A 27,378-nucleotide genomic window follows, 5' to 3' on the forward strand; every position below is an offset into this window, starting at 1 on the left:
ACCCCACAAGTGCCACGTCCTTCCGAATTCCCACGTCCTGTCCCACAAGTGCCACCTCCTGCCGTACAAGTGCCACCCTCTGCCCCACAATTGCCACTTCTTGCCCCACAATTGCCAATTCTTGCCCCACAACTTCCACCTCCCACCCCATAACTTCCACCTCCCGTCCCACAGCTTCCACATCCTGCCCCACAAGTGCCCGATCCTGCCCCAGAAATACCACCACCTGACCCACAAGTGCCAACTCCTGCCCCACAGGTGCCACATCCCGCCCCACAAGTGCTACCTCCTGCCTTACAAGTGCCAATTCCTGCTTCACAAGTGCCAGCTCATGCTTCACAAATGCCAGCTCATGCCCCACATCATCACCTTCCTGCCCCACAAGTGCCACCTCCAACCCCACAAAGACATCCTCCTGCCCCATAAGTGCCAATTCCTGCCCCACAAGTGCCAATTCCTGCCCAACAAGTGCCACCTCCCGCCAAACAACTGACACCACCTGCCCCACAAGTGCCACCTCCCACCAAACAACTGACACCTCCTGCCCCACAAGTGTCACCTCCTGCCCAACAAGTTCCACCTCTTGACCTACAAGTGCCACCTCCTGCCCCATAAGTTTCACCTCTCGCCCAACAAATGCCACCACCTCCCCCAAAAGTGCCACCTCCTGCCCCACAGGTGCCATTTCCTGCCCCACAACATCCACCTCCCACTCACAAATGCAACCTACTGCCCCACAACTTCCACCTCCTGCCCCACAAGTGCCAACTCCTGCCCCACAAGTGCCACCTCCTGCCCCACAAGTGCCACCTCCCGCCCCACAAATGCCACCTGTCACCCTCAAGTCCAGCTCGTCTCGCCCCACAAGTGCCAGCTCATGCTTCACAAGTGCCAGCTCCTGCCCCACATCATCAACTTCCTGACCCACAAGTGCCACCTCCAACCCCACAAAGACAGCCTCCTGCCCCACATCATCCACCTCCTGCCCCTCAAGTGCCAATTCCTGCCCCACAATTGCCAGCTCATGCCCCACAAGTGCCAGCACCTGCCCCACAAGTGCCAGCTCTTGCCCCACAGGTGTCACCTCCTACCCCACAAAGACCACCTCCTGCCCCACATCATCCACCTCCTCCCCCACAAGTGACAATACCTGTTCCACAAGTGCCACCTCCCGCCCCACAACTTCAACATCCCGCCACACAAGTGCCGACTCCTGGCAACGTGTGCCACATCCTGCCCCACAAGTGCCAGCTCCTGCCCCACATGTTCCACCTACCATCCCACAAATTCCACCTCATGCCCCACAAGTGCCAACTCCCAACCCACAAATGCCAAATCCTGCAATGCAACTTCCACCTCCTGCTCCACAAGTGCCACCTCCTGCCCCACATCGTCCACCTCCCACCCAACAAGTGCCACCTCCTGCCCCACAAGTGCCAATTCCTGCCCCACATGTGCCAGCTCATGCTTCACAAGTGCCAGCTCCTGCACTACATCATCCACTTCCTGCTCACAAGTGCCACCTCCTGACCGACAAAGACATCCTCCTGCCCCATAAGTGCCAATTCCTGCCCCACAAGTGCCAGTTCATGCCCCACAAGTGCCACATTATTCCACACCACTGCCTCCTCCCCCCCAAATAATCCATCTCCTGCCCCACAAGTGTCACTGACTGACCAACTTCCTCCTCCTGACCCACAAGTGCCACCTCCTGACCCACAAGTGCCAGCTCCTGCCCGACAAGAGCCACTTCCTGCCCCACAAGTACCTCTTCCCTCCCAACAATTTCCAATTTCCACCAAACAAGTACCACCTCCTTCTGCACAAGTTCCACCTCCTGCCCTAAAAGCTCCATTTCCTGCCCCAGTAGTGCCACCTCCCGCCCCACAAGTGCCACCTCCCGCCCTACAACTGCCAAACCCTGCCCCAAAACTTCCACCTCCTGCCCAACAATTTCCAACTCGTGCCCCACAATTGCCACCTCCTGCCACACAAATGCCACCTTCTGCCTCAAAATGCCACCTCCTGCCCAACAACTCCAACCTCCGCCCCACAAGTACCACCTCCTGCTCCACAAGTTCCACCTCCTGCCCCATAAGTTCCACCTTACGCCCCACAAATGCCATCTCCTGCCCCAAAAGCTCAATTTCCTGCCCCATCAGTGCCACCTCCCGCACCACAAGTGCCACCTCCTGCCCCATAAGTGCCAATTTCTGCCCCACAAGTGCCAGCTCATGCTTCACAAGTGCCAGCTCCTGCCCCTCATCATCCACCTCCTGCCCCACAAGTGCCTTCTCCTGCCCGACAAGTTACACCTGCTACAAGTTCCACAAGTGCCACCTCCCTGCTCACGAGTGCCACATCCCGCCCCGCATGTACCACCTCCTGCATCACAACTTCCACCTCCCGCCCCACATGTACCACCTCCTGCATCACAACTTCCACCTCCCACCCCACATGTACCACCTCCTGCATCACAACTTACACCTCCCGCCCCACATGTACCACCTCCTGCATCACAACTTCCACCTCCCGCCCCACATGTACCACCTCCCGCATCACAACTTACACCTCCCGCCCCACAAGTTCCATCTCCTCCCCACAAGTGCCTCCTCCCGCCCCACAAGCGCCACCTCCCTCTCCACAAACTCCACCTCCCACGCACAAGTGCCACATCCTGCCCCACAAGTGCCACCTCATGCCTCACAAGTGCCATCCCCCCCAAGTGCCACCTCCCGCCCCACAAGTGCCACCTCCCACGCACAAGTGCCACATCCTGCCCCACAAGTGTCACCTCCTGCCCCACAAGTGCCACCTTCTGCCGCACAAGTGCCACCTCACACCCCAACAGTGTCAACTTCCGCCCCACAAGTGCCACCTCACGCCCCACAACTTCCACATCCCGCCCCACAAATGCCACCTCCTGCCCTACAAGTGCCACCTCAGGCCCCACAAGTGCCCCCTCCCGCTCCACAAGTGCCACGTCCTGCCCCACAAGTGCCATCTCCCGCCCCACAAGGGCCAAATCCTGACACGCAACTTCCACCTCCTGCCCCACATCATCCACCTCCCACCCCACAAGTGCCACCTCCTGCCGCACAACTGCCAATTCCAGCCCTAAAAGTTTCAGCTCATGTCCTATCCCACATGTGCCTACTCCTGCCCCACAAGTGCCATTTCCTGCCCCACATTTGCCACCTCCTGCCCCACAAGTGCCATCTCCTTCCCCACAAGTGCCACCCCCCACCCCACAAGTTTAACCTCCAGACACACAAGTGCCATCTCCCGCCCCACAAGTGCCAAATCCTGACGTGCAACTTCCACCTCCTGCTCCACAATTGCCATCTCCTGCCCCACAAGTGCCACCTCCTGCCCCTCTATCGCCACCTCCTGCCCCAAAAGTTACACCTCTTGCCCCACAAGTTACACCTCTTGCCCCACAAGTTACACTTCTTGCCCCACAACGTCGACCCCCGCCCCACATGTGCCACCACCTGACCCACAAGTTCCAACTCCTGCCCCACAAGTGCCATTTCCTGCACCACATTTGCCGCGTCCTGCCCCACAAGTGCCGGCTCCTGCCCCACAACTGCTACCTCTTGCCCCACAACCTCAACCTCCAGCCACACAAGTGCCACCTCCCGCCCCACAAGTGCCACCTCCCGCCCCACTACTTCCACGTCACACCCCAAATCTTCTTACCTTCCACCCCACAAGTGCCACCTCCTGCCCCAAACCTTCAACCTACTGCCCCACAACTGCCACTTCCCACCCAGCAATTGCCACCCCCCGCCCCACAAGTGCCTCCTCCCACCCCACAAGTGCCAACCCTTACCCCACAAGTGCTAACTCCTGCCTTACATCATCCACCAACCGCCCCACAAGTGTCACCTCCTGCCCCACAACTTCCATCTCCCACTCCACAAGTGCCACCTACTGCACAACAAATACCATCTCCTGCCCCATAAGTGCTACCTCCTGCCCCACAAGTGCCTCCTCCTGTCCCACAGTTGTCACCTCCCGCTCCACAAGTTACACCTCACCCCCCACAAGTTCTACCACCCACCCCACAAGTGCCACCGGCAGCCCCAGAAGTGTCAAATCCTGCCACACAACTTCCACATCCAGCCCCACAAGTGCCACCTCCCACCCCACAACTTCCACTTCCCGCCCAACAACAGCCTCTTCCTGCCCCACAAGTGCCTCCTCCTGCCCCACAAGTGCCTCCTCCAGCCACACAAGTGCCACTTCCTGCCCCACAAGTGCCACTTCCTGCCCCACAAGTGCTACCTACTTCCCCACAAGTGCCACCTCCTGCCCCAAATCATCCACCTCCTGCCTCACAAATACCTCCTCCTGACCCACAATTGCCACCTCCCGCCCCACAACTTCCACCTCCCGCACCACAAGTGCCACCTCCTGCCCCACAAGTGCCACCTCCCGACCAACATGTGCCAACTTCTGCCCCACAAGTGCCAGCTCCTGCCCCTCAAGTGTCACCTCTTCCCCACAAGTGCCACCTTCTGCTCCACAAGTGCCACTTCCAGCCCCGCAACTGCCACCCCTTGCCCCACAATTTCCACCACCCGCCCCACAACTTCCACCTCCCGCCTCACAAGTGCAACCTCCAGGCCCACAAGTGCCACCTCCAGATCCACAAGAATTAACTCCTGCCCCACAAGTTCCACCTCCTGCCCTTCAAGAGCCACTTCATGCCCCACAAGTAACATTTCCTGCCCCACAAGTGCCAACCCCTGCCCAACAAGTGCTATGACCCAGCCCACAAGTGCCAACTCCTGCTCCACTAGTGCCACCTCCCGCCCCACAAGTGCCACCACCCTCCCCACAACTTCAACCTCCTTCCCCAAAACATCCACTTCCCGCCCCACAGGTGTCATCATCTGCCCCACAACTGCCACATCCTGCCCCACAAGTGCCACCTCCTGCCCCACAAGTGCCACCTCCTGCCCCACATCATCCACCCCCTGCACCACAAGTGCCAATTCATGCCCTACAAGTGCCAGCTCACTCTCCTGAAGTGCCAGCTCCTGCCCCACAATGCCACCTCCTGTCCCACATGTGCTAACTCCTGCCCCACAAGTGCCATTTTCTGCCCCACAACTTCTACCTCACGGCCCACAAGAGCCACTTCCAGCCCCACAAATGCCACCTCCCGCCCCACAACTTCAACATCCCGCCACACAAGTGCCACCTCCTGCCCCACAAGTGCCACCTCCCACCCCACAAGTTCCAACTCTCGTCTAACAAGTGCCACCTCCTGCCCAACATTTACCACCTCCCGCTCCACAAGTGCCACCTCCTGCCCAACAAGTGCCATTTCTTACCCCACATGTTCCAACTCCTGCCCCACAGGTGCCATTTCCTGCCCCACAAGTACCACCTCCTGTCCCACATTTACCAACTCCTGCCCCACAAGTGCCATTTCCTGCCCCACATCTGTTGCATACCACCCCACAAATTCCACCTCCCGCCACACAACTGCCACCTCCCTCTTCACAACTTCCACATCCTGCCATACAAGTGCCACCTCCCGCCATAAAATGCCACCTCCCGTCCCTCTATCACCACCTCCTGCCCCACAAGTTACACCCCCACCCCACAGGTACCACCACCTGCCCCACAAGTACCACCTCCCTGCCCACGAGTGACACAATCTGCCCAAGTGCCACCTCCTACCTCACAACTTCCACCTCCCGCCCCACAAGTGCCACCTCCTGTCTCACAAGTGCAACCTCCCGCCCCACAACTTCCACAACCTGCCCCACAAGTGCCACCTCCCGTCACTCAACTTCCAACTCCCGCCCCACAAGTGCCACCTCCCGCCCTACAACTTCCACCTCCCGCACCACAACTTCCACCTCCTGCCCCACCATTACCACCTCCCGCCCCACAACTTCCAACTCCTGGCCCACAAGTGTGACCTCCTGCCCCACCATTTCCACCTCCTGCCCCACAATTTCCACCTCCTGCCCCACAAGTGCCACAACCTGCTCCACAATTTCAACGTCCTGCCTTACAAGTGCCACATTCTGCCCCACAAGTGTAGGCTCCTGCTCCACAAGTGCCACCTCCCGAACCACAACCTCAACCTCTGGCCCCACAAGTCCCACCTCCCGCCCCACAAGTGCCACCACCCGCCCCACAAGTGCCACCTTCTGTTCCACAACTTCCACCTCCTGCCCCACAAGTGTTGCATTTTGCCCCACAAGTGCCACCTCCCGCCTAACAAGTGCCACCTCCCGACCCACAAGTGCCAACTCCTGCCCCGCAACTTCCATCTCCTGCTCCACAAGTGCCACCTCGAACCGCACAATTGCCACCTCCTTCCCCATATCAACCACCTCCCATCCAACAAGTGCCACCTCCTGCCCCACAAGTGCCACCTCCCGCCCTACAACTTCCAACTCCTGGCCCACAAGTGCCACCTCCTGCCCTACAACTTCCACCTCCTGGCCCACAAGTGCCAGCTCCCGCCCTACAACTGCCAAACCCTGCCCCAAAACTTCCACCTCCTGCCCAACAATTTCCAACTCGTGCCCCACAATTGCCACCTCCTGCCACACAAATGCCACCTTCTGCCTCAAAATGCCACCTCCTGCCCAACAACTCCAACCTCCCGCCCCACAAGTACCACCTCCTGCTCCACAAGTTCCACCTCCTGCCCCATAAGTTCCACCTTACGCCCCACAAGTGCCATCTCCTGCCCCAAAAGCTCAATTTCCTGCCCCATCAGTGCCACCTCCCGCACCACAAGTGCCACCTCCTGCCCCATAAGTGCCAATTTCTGCCCCACAAGTGCCAGCTCATGCTTCACAAGTGCCAGCTCCTGCCCCTCATCATCCACCTCCTGCCCCACAAGTGCCACCTCCTGCCCGACAAGTTACACCTGCTACAAGTTCCACAAGTGCCCCCTCCCTGCTCACGAGTGCCACCTCCCGCCCCACATGTACCACCTCCTGCATCACAACTTCCACCTCCCGCCCCACATGTACCACCTCCTGCATCACAACTTCCACCTCCCGCCCCACATGTACCACCTCCTGCATCACAACTTCCACCTCCCGCCCCACATGTACCACCTCCTGCATCACAACTTACACCTCCCGCCCCACAAGTTCCATCTCCTCCCCACAAGTGCCTCCTCCCGCCCCACAAGTGCCACCTCCCTCTCCACAAACTCCACCTCCCACGCACAAGTGCCACATCCTGCCCCACAAGTGCCACCTCATGCCTCACAAGTGCCATCCCCCCCAAGTGCCACCTCCCGCCCCACAAGTGCCACCTCCCACGCACAAGTGCCACATCCTGCCCCACAAGTGTAACCTCCTGCCCCACAAGTGCCACCTTCCGCCCCACAAGTGCCACCTCACACCCCAACAGTGTCAACTTCCGCCCCACAAGTGCCACCTCACGCCCCACAACTTCCACATCCCGCCCCACAAATGCCACCTCCTGCCCTACAAGTGCCACCTCAGGCCCCACAAGTGCCCCCTCCCGCTCCACAAGTGCCACGTCCTGCCCCACAAGTGCCATCTCCCGCCCCACAAGGGCCAAATCCTGACACGCAACTTCCACCTCCTGCCCCACATCATCCACCTCCCACCCCACAAGTGCCACCTCCTGCCGCACAACTGCCAATTCCAGCCCTAAAAGTTTCAGCTCATGCTTCACAATTGCCAGCTCCTGCCCCACATCATCCACCTCCTGCCCCACAAGTGCCACCTCCTATCCCACATGTGCCCACTCCTGCCCCACAAGTGCCATTTCCTGCCCCACATTTGCCACCTCCTGCCCCACAAGTGCCACCTCCTTCCCCACAAGTGCCACCCCCCACCCCACAAGTTTAACCTCCAGACACACAAGTGCCATCTCCCGCCCCACAAGTGCCAAATCCTGACGTGCAACTTTCACCTCCTGCTCCACAATTGCCATCTCCTGCCCCACAAGTGCCACCTCCCGCCACACAAGTGCCACCTCCCGCCCCTCTATAGCCACCTCCTGCCCCACAAGTTACACCTCTTGCCCCACAAGTTACACCTTTTGCCCCACAAGTTACACCTCTTGCCCCACAACGTCGACCCCCGCCCCACATGTGCCACCACCTGACCCACAAGTTCCAACTCCTGCCCCACAAGTGCCATTTCCTGCACCACATTTGCCGCGTCCTGCCCCACAAGTGCCGGCTCCTGCCCCACAACTGCTACCTCTCGCCCCACAACCTCAACCTCCAGCCACACAAGTGCCACCTCCCGCCCCACAAGTGCCACCTCCCGCCCCACTACTTCCACGTCACACCCCAAATCTTCTTACCTTCCACCCCACAAGTGCAACCTCCTGCCCCAAACCTTCAACCTACTGCCCCACAACTGCCACTTCCCACCCAGCAATTGCCACCCCCCGCCCCACAAGTGCCTCCTCCCACCCCACAAGTGCCAACCCTTACCCCACAAGTTCCAACTCCTGCCTTACATTATCCACCAACCGCCCCACAAGTGTCACCTCCTGCCCCACAACTTCCATCTCCCACTCCACAAGTGCCACCTACTGCACAACAAATACCATCTCCTGCCCCATAAGTGCCACCTCCTGCCCCACAACCGCTACCTCCTGCCTCATATCATTCACCTCCCGCCCCACAATTTCCACCTCCTGCTCAACTAGTGCCACGTGCTGCCCCACAAGTTCCATTTCCCGCCCCACAAGTGCCACCTCCCGCCCCACAAGTGCCGCCTCCAGCCACACAAGTGCTAAATCGTGCCGCACAACTTCCACCACCCGCCCCACAACTGCCACCTCCCGCCTTAAAAGTGCCACCTCCCGACCCACAAGTGCCTCCTCCTGTCCCACAGTTGTCACCTCCCGCTCCACAAGTTACACCTCACCCCCCACAAGTTCTACCACCCACCCCACAAGTGCCACCTGCAGCCCCAGAAGTGTCAAATCCTGCCACACAACTTCCACATCCAGCCCCACAAGTGCCACCTCCTGCCCCACAACTTCCACTTCCCGCCCAACAACAGCCTCCTCCTGCCCCACAAGTGCCACCTCCTGCCCCACAAGTGCCACCTCCTGCCCCACATCATCCACCTCCTGCCTCACAAATGCCTCCTCCTGACCCACAATTGCCACCTGCCGCCCCACAACTTCCACCTCACACCCCACAAGTGCCACCTCCCGCCCCAGAAGTGCCACAACCCGCCCCACAAATCCAACTCCTGACCCACAAGTGCCACCTCCCGCCCCACAAGTTCCACCTTCCGCACCACAAGTGCCACCTCCTGCCCCACAAGTGCCTCCTCCTGCCCCACAAGTGCTACCTACTTCCCCACAAGTGCCTCCTCCTGCCCCACAAGTGCCTCCTCCTGCCCCACAAGTGCCTCCTCCTGCCCCACAAGTGCCACCTCCTGCCACACAAGTGCCACCTCCTGCCCCACAAGTGCCACCTCCCACCCCACAACTTCCACTTCCCGCCCAACAACGGCCTCCTCCTGCCCCACAAGTGCCTCCTCCTGCCCCCCAAGTGCCACCTCCTGCCCCACAAATGCCACTTCCTGCCCCACAAGTGCTACCTACTTACCCACAAGTGCCACCTCCCGCCCCACATCATCCACCTCCTGCCTCACAAATGCCTCCTCCTGACCCACAATTGCCACCTGCCGCCCCACAACTTCCACCTCACGCCCCACAAGTGCCACCTCCCGCCCCAGAAGTGCCACAACCCGCCGCACAAATCCAACTCCTGACCCACAAGTGCCACCTCCCGCCCCACAAGTTCCAACTCCCGCACCACAAGTGCCACCTCCTGCCCCACAAGTGCCACCTCCCGACGCACATATACCTACTTCTGCCCCACAAGTGCCAGCTCCTGCCCCTCAAGTGTCACCTCCTCCCCACAAGTGCCACTTCCTGCCGCACAAGTGATACCTCCAGCCCCACAACTGCCACCACCCGCCCCACAACTTCCACCTCCCGCCTCACAAGTGCAACCTCCAGGCCCACAAGTGCCACCTCCAGATCCACAAGAATTAACTCCTGCCCCACAAGTGCCACCTCCTGCCCTTCAAGAGCCACTTCTTGCCCCACAAGTAACATTTCCTGCCCCACAAGTGCCAACTCCTGCCCCACTAGTGCCACCTCCCGCCCCACAAGTCCCACCACCCTCCCCACAACTTCAACCTCCTTCCCCAAAACATCCACCTCCCGCCCCACAGGTGTCATCATCTGCCCCACAACTGCCACATCCCGCCCCACAAGTGCCACCCCTTGCCCCACAAGTACCACATCCCACCGCACAATTTCCACCTCTTCTTACACAAGTCCAACCTCCCGCCCAACAACAGCCTCCTCCTGCCCCACAAGTGCAACCTCCTGCCCCACAAGTCCCACCTCGCATCCCACAAGTGCCACATCCCGCCCCACAAGTTCCACCTCCTGCCTTACAAGTGCCAATTCCTGCCCTACAAGTGCCAGCTCATTCCCCTGAAGTGCCAGCTCCTGCCCCACAAGTGCCACATTTGTCCACACCACTGCCACCTTCCCCCCAAATAATCCACCTCCTGCCCCACAAGTGTCACTGACCGCCCAACTTCATCCTCCTTACACACAAGTGCAACCTCCCGCTCCACAACTTCCACCTCCCACTCCACAACTTCCACCTCCTGGCCCAGTAGTGCCACCTCCCGACCCACAAGTGCCACCTCCCGCCCCACAAGAGCCACCTCCCGCCCTACAACTTCCATCTCCTGGCTCACAAGTTCCACCTCCTGCCTCAAAAGAGCCACCTCCCGCCCCACAACTTCCACGTAACGCCCCATAAGTTCCACCTCCTGCCCAACAAGTGCCACCTCTCGTCCCACAAGGACCACCTCCTGCCCCACAAGTGCCACCTCCTGCCCCACAAGTGCCACCTCCTGCCCCACAAGTGCCACCACCCTCCCCAAAATGCCAACTCCCGCCCCACAAGTGCCACGTCCAGCCCCACAACTTCCACCTCCTGCCCCAAAAGTGTCAACTCCTGCCCCATAAGTTCCATATCCCGCCCCACAAGTGCCACTACCTGCCCCACTAGTGCCATCTCCATTTCCACAGGTGCCACCTCCCGCCCCACAACTTCCACGTAACGCCCCATAAGTGCCACCTCTTGCCCCACAAGTGCCAAATACTTCCCCACAACTTCCACCTTCTGCTGCACTAGTGCCAACTCCAATTCCACAAGTGCCACCTCCCACACCACAAGTGCCACCACCTGACCCACAAGTGCCAACTCCTGCCCCACAAGTGCCATTTCTTGCCCCACATGTGCCACCTCCTGCCCCACAAGTGCTATTTCCTGCCCTACAACTTCCACCTCCTGCCCCACAAGAGCCAGTTCCAGCCCCACAAATGCCACCTCCTGCCCCACAACTTCAACATCCCGCCATACAAGTGCCAACTCCTGCCCAACGTGTGCCACATCCTGCCCCACAAGTGCCAAATCCTGCCCCGCAACTTTTACCTCCTGCTCCACAAGTGCCAACTCCTGCCCCACATCATCCACCTCCTGCCCCACAAGTGCCACCTCCAGCCCCACAAGTGCCAACTCCTGCCCCACAAGTGTCACATCCCTCCCCACAAGTGCCAGCTCCTGCCCCACAAGTGCCACCTACCACGCCACAAGTGCCACCTCCTGCCCCACAAGTTCCACCTCCCACCCCACAAGTGCCAAATCCTGCCACGCAACGTCCACATCCTGCTCCACAAGTGCCACATCCTGCCCCACATCATCCACCTCCCATCCAACAAGTGCCACCACCTGCCGCACAACTGCCAATTCCTGCCCCCCAAGTGCCAGCTCATGCTTCACAAGTGCCAGCTCCTGCCCCTCATCATCCACCTCCTGCCCCACATGTGCCACCTCCCGCCCAACAATTGTGGCCACATGACAAACAAGTGAAAAATCCCACCCCACAAGTGCCACTACATGCCCAACAGGTGCCACCTCCCACCCCACAACTTCAGCCTCCCGCCACAGAAGTGCCAACTCCTGCCCAACGTGTGATATCTCCTGCACCACAAGTTCCAAGTCTTGCCCCACAAGTTCCACCTACCATCCCACAAGTGCCACCTCCAGCCCCACAAGTGCCATCTCCCACCCCACAAGTACCAAATCCTGCCCCACAACTTCCACCTCCTGCCCCAGAAGTGCCATCTCCTGTCGCACAAGTTCCACCTTCTGCCCCACAAGTGTAACCTCCAGCCCCATAAGTGCCAAATCCTGCCCCACAACATCCACCTGTGCCCTACAAATACCATTTCCGGCTCCACACCATCCAACTCCTGCCCCACAAGTGCCACCTCCTGCCCCACAAGTGCCACCTCCTGCCCCACAAGTGCCACCTCCCGACCCACAAGTGCCACCTCCCGACCCACAAGTGCCACCTCCTGCCGTGCTAGTGCCAGCTCCTGCCCCGAAAGTGCCAGCTCCTGCTCCACATGTGCCACCTCTCGCCCCACATGTTCCAGCTCCCGCCCCATAAGTGCCACCTCCCTCTCCACAAATTCCACCTCCCGCCCACAAGTGCCACATCGCTCCCCACAAGTGCCACCTCCTGCCCCACTAGTGCCACCTCCCGCCCCACAAGTGCCAACTCCAGCCCCACAAGTACCAAATCCTGCCCCACAACTTCCACCTCCTGCCCCAGAAGTGCCACCTCCCGACCCACAAGTGTCACCTCCTGCCGCACATCATCCACCTCCAAACCCATAATGCCACCTCCTGCACAACAAGTGCCAATTCCTGCCCCACAAGTGCCAGCACATGCTTCACAAGCGCCAGCTCCAGCCTAACATCATCCACCTCCTGCCCCACAAGTGCCACATCCCGCCCCACAAGAGCCACTTCCTTCCCCACAAGTACCCCATCCCACACCACAAGTTCCAATTCCTGCCATACAAGTGCCTCCTCCTTCCCCACAAGTGCCACCTCCTGCTTCACAACTTCCACCTCCCGACCCACAAGTGCCACCTCCTGCCCCACAACTTCCACCTTGCGACCCACAAGTGCGAACTCCCGCCAAACAACTGACACCTCCTGCCTCACAAGTGCCAACTCCTGCCCAACAAGTGCCACCTCCTGCCCCACTAGTGCCACCTCCCGCCCCATAAGTGCCACCTCCTGCCCCGCCAGTTCCACCTCCTGCCGTGCAAGTGCCAGCTCCTGCCCCACATGTGCCACCTCTCGCCCCACTAGTGCCACCTCCCGCCCCATAAGTGCCACCTCCCTCTCCAAAAATTCAGCCTCCCGCCCAAAGTGCCACATCGCTCCCCACAAGTGCCACCTCCCACCCCACAAGTTCTAACTCCTGCCCCACAAGTGCCACCTCCCGCCCCACAAGTGCCAACTCCCGCCCCACAAGTGCCAACTCCCGCCCCACAAGTGCCACTTCCTGCCCATCTATCGCCAACTCATGCCCCAGAAGTTCCACTTCCTGCACCACAAGTTACACCTACAGCCCCACAATTTCCACCTCCTGTTTTACAAGTTCCACTTCCGCCCCACAAGTGCCACCTCCTGCCCAACAAGTGCCAGTTCATGCCCCACAAGTGCAAGGTCCTGTCCTTCAACTTCCACCTCCCGCCCCACAATTGCCACCTCCTGCCCCACAAGTGCCACCTCCCGCCCAACAATTGTGGCCACATGACAAACAAGTTCCACTTCCGCCCCACAAGTGCCATCTCCTGCCCCAAAAGCTCAATTTCCTGCCCCATCAGTGCCACCTCCCGCACCACAAGTGCCACCTCCTGCCCCATAAGTGCCAATATCTGCCCCACAAGTGCCACTTCCCGCCTTACAAATGCCACCTCCTGCCCCACAACTTTCACCTCCTGCCCCACAAGTGCAACCTCCCTGCCCACAAGTGACACAGTCTGCCCAAGTGCCACCTCCTGCCTCACAACTTCCATCTCCCGCCCCACAAGTGCCACCTCCTGCCCCATAAGTGCCAATTTCTGCCCCACAAGTGCCACTTCCCGCCTTACAAATTCCACCCCCCACCCCACAAGTTCCACCTCCTGCCCCAAAAGTGCCAATTCCTGCTTCACAAGTGCCAGCTCATGCTTCACAAATGCCAGCTCATGCCCCACATCAACTTCCTGCCCCACGAGTGCCACCTCTAACCCCACAAAGACAGCCTCCTGCCCCACATCATCCACCTCCTCCCCCACAAGTGACAATACCTGTTAGACAAGTGCAACCTCCAGCCCCACAACTTCAACATCCCGCCACACAAGTGCCGACTCCTGGCAACGTGTGCCACATCCTGCCACACAATTGCCACCTCCTTCCCCATATCAACCACCTCCCATCCAACAAGTGCCACCTCCTGCCCCACAAGTGCCAATTCCTGCCCCCCAAGTGCCAGCTCATGCTTCAAAAGTGCCAGTTCCTGCCCCTCATCATCCACCTCCTGCCCCACAAGTGCCACCTCCTGACCCACAACATCAATCTCCAGCCCCACAAGAGCCGCCTCCTGCCCGACAAGTTACACCTGCTACAAGTTCCACAAGTGCCACCTCCCTGCTCACGAGTGCCACATCCCGCCCCACATGTACCACCTCCTGCATCACAACTTCCACCTCCCGCCCCACATGTACCACCTCCTGCATCACAACTTCCACCTCCCGCCCCACATGTACCACCTCCTGCATCACAACTTCCACCTCCCGCCCCACAAGTTCCACCTCCTCCCCACAAGTGCCACCTCCCGCCCCACAAGCGCCACCTCCCTCTCCACAAACTCCACCTCCCACGCACAAGTGCCACATCCTGCCCCACAAGTGCCACCTCATGCCTCACAAGTGCCACCCCCCCCACAAGTGCCACCTCGTGCCTCACAAGTGCCACCCCCCCCCACAAGTGCCACCTCCCGCCCCACAAGGTCCACCTCCCACGCACAAGTGCCACATCCTGCCCCACAAGTGTCACCTCCTGCCCACAAGTGCCACCTTCCGCCCCACAAGTGCCACCTCACGCCCCACAACTTCCACATCCCGCCCCACAAGTGCCACCACCTGACCCACAAGTGCCACCACCTGACCCACTAATGCAACTACGTGCCCCACAAGTGCCAACTCGTGCCCCACAAGTGCCAACTCCTGCCCCACAAGTTCTACCTCCTGCCTTACAAGTGCCACCCCCTGCCTCACAACTTCCACCTCCCGCCCCACAAATGCCACCTCCTGCCCCACAAATGCCACCTCCTGCCCTACAAGTGCCACCTCAGGCCCCACAAGTGCCCCCTCCCGCTCCACAAGTGCCACGTCCTGCCCCACAAGGGCCAAATCCTGCCACGCAACATCCACCTCCTGCCCCACATCATCCACCTCCCACCCCACAAGTGCCAATTCCAGCCCTAAAAGTGCCAGCTCATGCTTCACAATTGCCAGCTCCTGCCCCACATCATCCACCTCCTGCCCCACAAGTGCCACCTCCTAACCCACATGTGCCAACTCCTGCCCCAAAAGTGCCAACTCCCGCCCCACATTTGCCACCTCCTGCCCCACAAGTGCCACCTCCTTCCCCACAAGTGCCACCTCCCACCCCACAAGTTTAACCTCCAGACACACAAGTGCCATCTCCCGCCCCACAATTGCCACCTCCCTCCCCACAATGCCACCTCCTGCCATATTAGTGCAGCCTCCTGCCCCACAAGTGCAAACTCCCGCCCCAAAAGTGCCACTTCCTGCCCCTCTATCGCCACCACCTGCCCCAGAAGTTCCACTTCCTGCACCACAAGTTACACCTACAGCCCCACAATTTCCACCTCCTGTTTTACAAGTTCCACTTCCGACCCACAAGTGCCACCTCCTGCCCAACAAGTGCCAGTTCATGCCCCACAAGTGCAAGGTCCTGTCCTTCAACTTCCACCTCCCGCCCCACAATTGCCACCTCCTGCCCCACAAGTGCCACCTCCCACCCAACAATTGTGGCCACATGACAAACAAGTTCCACTTCCGCCCCACAAGTGCCACCTCCTGCCCAACAAGTGCTATTTCCTACCCCACAGGTTCCAAATCCTACCCCACTGGTGCCATTTCCTGCCCCACAAGTGCCATTTCCCCCCCCACATGTGCCAACTCCTGCCTTACAAGTTTCACCTACCACCCCACAAATTCCACCTCCCACCCCACAAGTTCCACCTCCTGCCCCAAAAGTGCCAATTCCTGCTTCACAAGTGCCAGCTCCTGCACTACGTCATCCACTTCCTGCCCCACAAGTGCCACCTCCTGACCAACAAAGACATCCTCCTGCCCCATAAGTGCAAATTTCTGCCCCACAAGTGCCAGCTCATTCCCCTGAAGTGCCACATTTGTCCACACCACTGCCTCCTCCCCCACAAATAATCCACCTCCCGCCCCACAAGTGTCACTGACTGACCAACTTCCTCCTCCTGCCCCACAAGTGCCAGCTCCTGCCCCACAAGTGCCAGCTCCTGCCCCACAAGTACCTCTTCCCTCCCAACAAGTTCCAATTTCCGCCCAACAAGTACCACCTCCTTCTGCACAAGTTCCACCTCCTGCCCTAAAAGCTCCATTTCCTGCCCCAGAAGTGCCACCTCCCGCCCCACAAGTGCCACCTCCTGCCCTACAACTTCCACCTCCTGGCCCACAAGTGCCACCTCCCGCCCTACAACTGCCAAACCCTGCCCCAAAACTTCCACCTCCTGCCCAACAATTTCCAACTCGTGCCCCACAATTGCCACCTCCTGCCACACAAATGCCACCTTCTGCCTCAAAATGCCACCTCCTGCCCAACAACTCCAACCTCCCGCCCCACAAGTACCACCTCCTGCTCCACAAGTTCCACCTCCTGCCCCATAAGTTCCACCTTACGCCCCACAAGTGCCATCTCCTGCCCCAAAAGCTCAATTTCCTGCCCCATCAGTGCCACCTCCCGCACCACAAGTGCCACCTCCTGCCCCATAAGTGCCAATTTCTGCCCCACAAGTGCCACTTCCCGCCTTACAAATGCCACCTCCTGCCCCACAACTTTCACCTCCTGCCCCACAAGTGCAACCTCCCTGCCCACAAGTGACACAATCTGCCCAAGTGCCACCTCCTGCCTCACAACTTCCATCTCCCGCCCCACAAGTGCCACCTCCTGCCCCATAAGTGCCAATTTCTGCCCCACAAGTGCCACTTCCCGCCTTACAAATTCCACCCCCCACCCCACAAGTTCCACCTCCTGCCCCAAAAGTGCCAATTCCTGCTTCACAAGTGCCAGCTCATGCTTCACAAATGCCAGCTCATGCCCCACATCAACTTCCTGCCCCACAAGTGCCACCTCTAACCCCACAAAGACAGCCTCCTGCCCCACATCATCCACCTCCTCCCCCACAAGTGACAATACCTGTTAGACAAGTGCAACCTCCAGCCCCACAACTTCAACATCCCGCCACACAAGTGCCGACTCCTGGCAACGTGTGCCACATCCTGCCACACAATTGCCACCTCCTTCCCCATATCAACCACCTCCCATCCAACAAGTGCCACCTCCTGCCCCACAAGTGCCAATTCCTGCCCCCCAAGTGCCAGCTCATGCTCCACAAGTGCCAGCTCCTGCCCCTCATCATCCACCTCCTGCCCCACAACATCAATCTCCAGCCCCACAAGAGCCGCCTCCTGCCCGACAAGTTACACCTGCTACAAGTTCCACAAGTGCCACCTCCCTGCTCACGAGTGCCACATCCCGCCCCACATGTACCACCTCCTGCATCACAACTTCCACCTCCCGCCCCACATGTACCACCTCCTGCATCACAACTTCCACCTCCCGCCCCACATGTACCACCTCCTGCATCACAACTTCCACCTCCCGCCCCACAAGTTCCACCTCCTCCCCACAAGCGCCACCTCCCTCTCCACAAACTCCACCTCCCACGCACAAGTGCCACATCCTGCCCCACAAGTGCCACCTCATGCCTCACAAGTGCCACCCTCCCCACAAGTGCCACCTCGTGCCTCACAAGTGCCACCCCCCCCCACAAGTGCCACCTCCCGCCCCACAAGTGCCACCTCCCACGCACAAGTGCCACATCCTGCCCCACAAGTGTCACCTCCTGCCCACAAGTGCCACCTCACACCCCAACAGTGTCAACTTCCGCCCCACAAGTGACACCTCACGCCCCACAACTTCCACATCCCGCCCCACAAGTGCCACCACCTGACCCACAAGTGCCACCACCTGACCCACTAATGCAACTACGTGCCCCACAAGTGCCAACTCGTGCCCCACAAGTGCCAACTCCTGCCCCACAAGTTCTACCTCCTGCCTTACAAGTGCCACCCCCTGCCTCACAACTTCCACCTCCCGCCCCACAAATGCCACCTCCTGCCCTACAAGTGCCACCTCAGGCCCCACAAGTGCCCCCTCCCGCTCCACAAGTGCCACGTCCTGCCCCACAAGGGCCAAATCCTGCCACGCAACATCCACCTCCTGCCCCACATCATCCACCTCCCACCCCACAACTGCCAATTCCAGCCCTAAAAGTTTCAGCTCATGCTTCACAATTGCCAGCTCCTGCCCCACATCATCCACCTCCTGCCCCACAAGTGCCACCTCCTAACCCACATGTGCCAACTCCTGCCCCAAAAGTGCCAACTCCTGCCCCACATTTGCCACCTCCTGCCCCACAACTTCCACATCCCGCCCCACAAGTGCCACCACCTGACCCACAAGTGCCACCACCTGACCCACTAATGCAACTACGTGCCCCACAAGTGCCAACTCGTGCCCCACAAGTGCCAACTCCTGCCCCACAAGTGCCAACTCCTGCCCCACAAGTTCTACCTCCTGCCTTACAAGTGCCACCCCCTGCCTCACAACTTCCACCTCCCGCCCCACAAATGCCACCTCCTGCCCCACAAATGCCACCTCCTGCCCTCCAAGTGCCACCTCAGGCCCCACAAGTGCCCCCTCCCGCTCCACAAGTGCCACGTCCTGCCCCACAAGGGCCAAATCCTGCCACGCAACATCCACCTCCTGCCCCACATCATCCACCTCCCACCCCACAACTGCCAATTCCAGCCCTAAAAGTTTCAGCTCATGCTTCACAATTGCCAGCTCCTGCCCCACATCATCCACCTCCTGCCCCACAAGTGCCACCTCCTAACCCACATGTGCCAACTCCTGCCCCAAAAGTGCCAACTCCCGCCCCACATTTGCCACCTCCTGCCCCACAAGTGCCACCTCCTTCCCCACAAGTGCCACCTCCCACCCCACAAGTTTAACCTCCAGACACACAAGTGCCATCTCCCGCCCCACAATTGCCACCTCCCTCCCCACAATGCCACCTCCTGCCATATTAGTGCAGCCTCCTGCCTCACAAGTGCAAACTCCCGCCCCAAAAGTGCCACTTCCTGCCCCTCTATCGCCACCTCCTGCCCCAGAAGTTCCACTTCCTGCACCACAAGTTACACCTACAGCCCCACAATTTCCACCTCCTGTTTTACAAGTTCCACTTCCGCCCCACAAGTGCCACCTCCTGCCCAACAAGTGCCAGTTCATGCCCCACAAGTGCAAGGTCCTGTCCTTCAACTTCCACCTCCCGCCCCACAATTGCCACCTCCTGCCCCACAAGTGCCACCTCCCGCCACACAAGTGCCACCTCCCGCCCCTCTATAGCCACCTCCTGCCCCACAAGTTACACCTCTTGCCCCACAAGTTCCACCTCTTGCCCCACAACGTCGACCCCCGCCCCACATGTGCCACCACCTGACCCACAAGTGCCAACACCTGCCCCACAATTGCCGGCTCCTGCCCCACAAGTGCTACCTCTCGCCCCACAACTTCAACCTCCAGCCACACAAGTGCCAACTCCTGCCCAACAAGTGCCACCTCCCGCCCCACAAGTGCCACCTCCCGCCCCACAAGTGCCACGTCACACCCCAAATCTTCTTACCTTCCACCCCACAAGTGCCACCTCCTGCCCCAAACCTTCAACCTACTGCCCCACAACTGCCACTTCCCACCCAGCAATTGCCACCCCCCGCCCCACAAGTGCCTCCTCCCACCCACAAGTGCCAACCCTTACCCCACAAGTGCCAACTCCTGCCCCACATCATCCACCAACCGCCCCACAAGTGCCACCTCCTGCACCACAACTTCCATCTCCCACTCCACAAGTGCCACCTACTGCACAACAAATACCATCTCCTGCCCCATAAGTGCCATCTCCTGCCCCACAGGTGCCACATACTGTTCCACATCATGCACCTCCTTCCCCACATCATGCACCTCCTGTTCCACAAATGTCACCTCCTGACCCACAACTTCCACCTCCTGCCCCACAAGTGCCACCTCCTGCCCCACATAATCCACGTCCTGCTCCAAAATTGCCACCTCCTGCCCCACAAGTGCCACTTCCCACCCAACAAGTGCCACCTCCAGCCCCACCAGTTCCACCTCCTGACCCACAAGTGCCACTACGTGACCCACAATTGCCACCTCCCGTCTCACAATTGCAACTCTCGCCCAACAAGTGCCACCTCCTGCCCCACAATTGCCACCACCCCCCCAACAAGTGCCACCTCCCGCCCCACAAGTACCACATCCCACCCCACAAGTGCAACCTCCTGCCCCACAAGTGCCAACTCCTGCCCCACAACATCCACCTCACGCTCCAAAAGTGCCACCTCCTGCCCCACAAGTGCTACTTCCTGCCTTACAAGTGCCACTTCCCGCTGCACAAGTGACACCTCCAGCCCCACAGTTCCCACAACCCGCCCCACAACTTCCACATCCCGCCTCACAACTGCAAGCTCCTGCCCCACAATTGCCACCTCCTACCACACAAGTGCCAACTCCTGCCCCACAAGTGCCACCTCATGTCCCTCAATTTTCACCTTATGCCCCAAAAGTGCCACCTCCCGCCCAACAAGTGCAACATCTCGCCCCACTAGTGCCACGTCCCGGCCCAAAATTGCTACCTCCTGCCCCACATCATCCACCTCCTGTTCCACAAATGTCACCTCCTGACCCACAACTTCCACCTCCTGCCCCACAAGTGCCACCTTCTGCCTCACAAGTGCCACCCCTTGCCCCACAAGTGCCACATCCCACCGCACAATTTCCACCTCTTGTTACACAAGTCCCACCTCCCACCCAACAACAGCCTCCTCCTGCCCCACAAGTGCCACCTCCTGCCCCATAAGTTTCACCTCTCGCCCAACAAATGCCACCACCTCCCCCAAAAGTGCCACCTCCTGCCCCACGGGTGCCATTTCCTGCCCCACAACATCCACCTCCCACTCACAAATGCAACCTACTGCCCCACAACTTCCACCTCCTGCCCCACAAGTGCCAACTCCTGCCCCACAAGTGCCACCTCCCGCCCCACAAGTGCCACCTGTCACCCTGCAAGTCCAGCTCCTCTCGCCCCACAAGTGCCAGCTCATGCTTCACAAGTGCCAGCTCCTGCCCCACATCATCAACTTCCTGCCCCACAAGTGCCACCTCCAACCCCACAAAGACAGCCTCCTGCCCCACATCATCCACCTCCTGCCCCACAGGTGCCAATTCCTGCCCCACAATTGCCAGCTCATGCCCCACAAGTGCCAGCACCTGCCCCACAAGTGCCACCTCTTGCCCAACAGGTGCCACCTCTTGCCCCACTAATGCCAAATCCTGCCCTGCAACTTCCAACTCCTGCCCCACAAGTGCCAATTCCTGCCCCACAAGTTCCAGCTCATGCTTCACAAGTGCCAGCTCCTGCCCCACATCATCCACTTCCTGCTCACATGTGCCACCTCCTGTCCAACAAAGACCACCTCCTGCCCCACATCATCCACCCCCTGCCCCACAAGTGCCACCTCCTGCCCCACATCATCCACCCCCTGCCCCACAAGTGCCACCTCCCACCCCACAACGACCACCCCCTGCACCAAAATTGCCAATTCCTGCCCCACAAGTGCCAGCTCCTGCCCAACAAGAGCCACTTCCTGCCCCACAAGTACCTCTTCCCTCACAACAAGTTCCAATTTCCGCCCCACAAGTGCCACCTCCTGCCCCACAAATGACACCTCCTGGCCCACAAGTGCCACCTTTCACCCCACAAATGCCACCTCCCGCTCCACAACTTCCACCTCCTGCCCCACAAGTGCCACCTCCCGACCCACAAGTGCCACCTCACGCCCAACATCTACCACCTCCCACCCCACAACTTCCATCTCCTGGCCCACAAGTGCCACTTCCTGCCTCAAAAGAGCCACCTCCCGCCTCACAACTTCCACGTAACGTCCCATAAGTTCCACCTCCTGCCCCACAAGTGCCAGCTGCTGCTCCACATCATCCAACTCCCGCCCCACAAGTGCCATGTCCAGCCCCACAACATCTGCCTCCTGCCCCAAAAGTGTCAACTCCTGCCCCATAAGTTCCATATCCTGCCCCACAAGTGCCACCTCCCACCCCACAAGTGCCACCTCCTGCCCCACAAGTTCCAACTCTCGTCTAACAAGTGCCACCTCCTGCCCAACATTTACCACCTCCCGCTCCACAAGTGCCACCTCCTGCCCAACAAGTGCCATTTCTTACCCCACATGTTCCAACTCCTGCCCCACAGGTGCCATTTCCTGCCCCACAAGTACCACCTCCTGTCCCACATTTACCAACTCCTGCCCCACAAGTGCCATTTCCTGCCCCACATCTGTTGCATACCACCCCACAAATTCCACCTCCCGCCACACAACTGCCACCTCCCGCTTCACAACTTCCACATCCTGCCCTACAAGTGCCACCGCCCGCCATAAAATGCCACCTCCCTTCCCTCTATCACCACCTCCTGCCCCACAAGTTACACCCCCACCCCACAGGTACCACCACCTGCCCCACAAGTACCACCTTCTGCAAACAAATGCCATTTCTTAAACCACAGGTCCAACCTCCTGCCCCACAAGTGCCACCTCCTGTCTCACAAGTGCAACCTCCCGCCCCACAACTTCCACAACCTGCCCCACAAGTGCCACCTCCCGTCACTCAACTTCCAACTCCCGCCCCACAAGTGCTACCTCCCGCCCTACAACTTCCACCTCCCGCACCACAACTTCCACCTCCTGCCTCACAAGTTCCACATTCTCCCGCCCCACAACTTCCAACTCCTGGCCCACAAGTGCCACCTCCTGCCCCACCATTACCACCTCCTGCCCCACAATTTCCACCTCCTGCCCCACAAGTGCCACAACCTGCTCCACAGTTTCAACGTCCTGCCTTACAAGTGCCACATTCTGCCCCACAAGTGTAGGCTCCTGCTCCACAAGTGCCACCTCCCGAACCACAACCTCAACCTCTGGCCCCACAAGTCCCACCTCCCGCCCCACAAGTGCCACATCCCGCCCCACAAGTGCCACCACCCGCCCCACAAGTGCCACCTTCTGTTCCACAACTTCCACCTCCTGCCCCACAAGTTATAACTCCTGCCCCACAAGTGTTGCATTTTGCCCCACAAGTGCCACCTCCCGCCTCACAAGTGCCACCTCCCGACCCACAAGTGCCAACTCCTGCCCCGCAACTTCCATCTCCTGCTCCACAAGTGCCACCTCGAAACGCACAATTGCCACCTCCTTCCCCATATCAACCACCTCCCATCCAACAAGTGCCACCTCCTGCCCCACAAGTGCCAATTCCTGCCCCACAAGTGCCAATTCCTGCCCTACAAGTGCCAGCTCATTCCCCTGAAGTGCCAACTCCTGCCCCACAAGTGTCACTGACCGCCCAACTTCCTCCTCCTGACACACAACTGCAACCTCCTGCCCCACAAGTGCCACCTCCCACCCTACAAATTCCACCTCCCGCTCCACAACTTCCACCTCCTGCCTAAAAAGAGCCACGTCCTGTCCCACAACTTCCACGTAACGTCCCATAAGTTCCACCTCCTGCCCCACAAGTGCCAACTCCTGCCCCGCAACTTTTACCTCCTGCTCCACAAGTGCCAACTCCTGCCCCACATCATCCACCTCCAGCCCCACAGGTGCCACATCCCTCCCCACAAGTGCCACCTCCCGCCCCACAAGTGCCACCCCCTCCCCTCAAGTTACATCTCCTGTCCCACAAGTGCCAACACCTGACCCACAAGTGCCACCTCCTGCCCCACAACTTTACATTCCGCCCCACAATTTCCACCTCCTGTCTTACAAGTTCCACTTCCTGCCCCACAAGTGCCAGCTCAGGCTTCACAAGTGCCAGCCCCTGCACCACATCATCCACTTCCCGCCCCACAAGTGCCACCTCCTGCCCAACAATTGCCATTTCTTAAACCACAGGTTCCAACTCCTGTCCCACATGTGCGAACTCCTGCCCCACAAGTGCCATTTCCTGCCCCACAACTTCCACCTCCCGCCCCAGAAGTGCCAGTTCCTGTCCCACAAGTGCCACCTACCACGCCACAAATTCCACCTCCTGCCCCACAAGTTCCACCTCCTGCCCCACAATGACCACCTCCTTCCCCACATCATCCACCTCCTTCCCCACATCATCCACCTCCTGCCCCACATCATCCACCTCCTGACCCACAAGTGCCAATTCCTGCCCTACAAGTGCCAGCTCATTCCCCTGAAGTGCCAGCTCCTGCCCCACAAGTGCCACATTTTGCCACACCACTGCCACCTCCCCCCCAAATAATCCACCTCCTGCCCCACAAGTGTCACTGACCGCCCAACTTCCTCCTCCTGACGCACAAGTGCAACCTCCTGCCCCACAAGTGCCAGCTCCTGCCCGACAAGAGCCACTTCCTGCCCCACAAGTACCTCTTCCCTCCCAACAAGTTCCAATTTCCGCCCCATAAGTGCCACCTCCTGCCCCACAAGTGCAACCTCCTGCCCACAAATGCCACCTTTCGCCCCACAAATGCCACCTCCCGCTCCACAACTTCCACCTCCTTCCCCACAAGTGCCACCTCCCGCCCTACAACTTCCATCTCCTGGTCCACAAGTGCCACCTCCTGCCTCAAAAGAGCCACCTCCCGCCCCACAACTTCCACGTAACGCCCCATAAGTGCCACCTCCCGCCCAACAAGTGCCACCTCTCGTCCCACAAGGACCACCTCCTGCCCCACAAGTGCCACCTCCCGCCCCACAAGTGCCACCTCCTGCCCCACAAGTGTCAACTCATGCTCCACAAATGCCACCTCCTGCTCCACAAGTTCCACCTCTTGCCCCACAAGTGCCAAATACTTCCCCACAACTTCTACCTTCTGCCCCACTAGTGCCAACTCCAATTCCACAAGTGCCACCTCCAGCCCTACAACTGCCACTTCCAGCCCCACAAGTGCCACCTCCCGCCCAACAACTTCAACATCCCGCCACACAAGTGCCAAGTCCTGCCCGTGTGCCACATCCTGCCCCACAAGTGCCAACTCCTGCCGCACAACTGACAATTCCTGCCCCAAAAGTGACAGCTCATGCTTCACAATTGCCAGCTCCTGCCCCACATCATCCACCTTCTGCCCCACAAGTGCCACCTCTCGCCCCACAAGTGCCACATCCCGCCCCACAAGTGCCACCTCCTGCCAAACTAGTGCAACCTCCTGCCCCACAAGTGCCTTATCTCGCCAGACAATTTACAGCTCCTGCCCCACAAGTGCTACATCCTGCACCACAACTTCAACCTCCTGCCCCACAAGTGCCACGTTCTGCCCCACAAGTGTAGGCTTCTGCCCCACAACTGCCAATTCCTGCCCCACATGTGCCAGCTCATGCTTCACAAGTGCCAGCTCCTGCACCACATCATCCACTTCCTGCCCACAAGTGCCAATTCCTGCCCCACAAGTGCCAGTTCATACCCCACAAGTGCCAGTTCCTCCCCCACAAGTGCCACATCCTGTTCCACAAGAGCCACCTCCTGCCCCACAAGTGCCACCTCCCGCCAAACGACTGACACCTCCTGCCCCACAAGTGCCACCTCCTGCCCTACAAGTACCACCTTCTGTTCCACAACTTCCACCTCCTGCCCCACAAGTTATAACTCCTGCCCCACAAGTGCCTTATCTCGCCAGACAATTTACAGCTCCTGCCCCACAAGTGCTACATCCTGCACCACAACTTCAAATCCTGCCCCACAAGTGCCACGTTCTGCCCCACAACTGCCAATTCCTGCCCCACATGTGCCAGCTCATGCTTCACAAGTGCCAGCTCCTGCCCCTCATCATCCACCTCCTGCCCCACAAGTGCCACCTCCCTGCTCACGAGTGCCACATCCCGCCCCACATGTACCACCTCCTGCATCAGAACTTCCACATCCCGCCCCACATGTACCACCTCCTGCATCACAACTTCCACCTCCCGCCCCACAAGTTCCACCTCCTCCCCACAAGTGCCACCTCCCGCCCCACAAGCGCCACCTCCCTCTCCACAAACTCCACCTCCCACGCACAAGTGCCACATCCTGCCCCACAAGTGTCACCTCCTGCCCCACAAGTGCCACTTCCCACCCAACAAGTGCCACCTCCAGCCCCACCAGTTCCACCTCCTGACCCACAAGTGCCAACTCCTGCCCCACTAATGCAACTACCTGCCCCACAAGTGCCAACTCGCGCCCCACAAGTGCCAACTCCTGCCCCACAAGTTCTACCTCCTGCCTTACAAGTGCCACCCCCTGCCTCACAGCTTCCACCTCCCGCCCCACAAATGCCACCTCCTGCCCTACAAGTGCCACCTCAGGCCCCACAAGTGCCCCCTCCCGCTCCACAAGTGCCACGTCCTGCCCCACAAGTGCCATCTCCCGCCCCACAAGGGCCAAATCCTGCCACGCAACTTCCACCTCCTGCCCCACATCATCCACCTCCCACCCCACAAGTGCCACCTCCTGTGGCACAAGTGCCAATTCCAGCCCTAAAAGTGCCAGCTCCTGCCCCACATCATCCACCTCCTGCCCCACAAGTGCCACCTCCTATCCCACATGTGCCAACTCCTGCCCCACAAGTGCCATTTCCTGCACCACATTTGCCACCTCCTGCCCCACAAGTGCCACCTCCTTCCCCACAAGTGCCACCTCCCACCCCACAAGTTTAACCTCCAGACACACAAGTGCCATCTCCCGCCCCACAAGTGCCACCTCCTTCCCCACAAGTGCCATTTCCCGCCCCACATGTTTAACCTCCAGACACACAAGTGCCACGTCCTGCCCCACAAGTGCCATCTCCCGCCCCACAAGTGCCAAATCCTGACGCGGAACTTCCACCTCCTGCTCCACAAGTGCCATCTCCTGCCCCACAAGTGCCACCTCCCGCCACAAAAGTGCCACCTCCCGCCCCTCTATGGCCACCTCCTGCCCCACAAGTTACACCTCTTGCCCCACAAGTTACACCTCTTGCCCCACAACGTCGACCCCCG

Source organism: Coturnix japonica, unplaced genomic scaffold, assembly GCF_054131305.1.
Source record: "Coturnix japonica strain WE unplaced genomic scaffold, WE-NBRP24 Scf042, whole genome shotgun sequence".
NCBI lineage: Eukaryota > Metazoa > Chordata > Aves > Galliformes > Phasianidae > Coturnix > Coturnix japonica.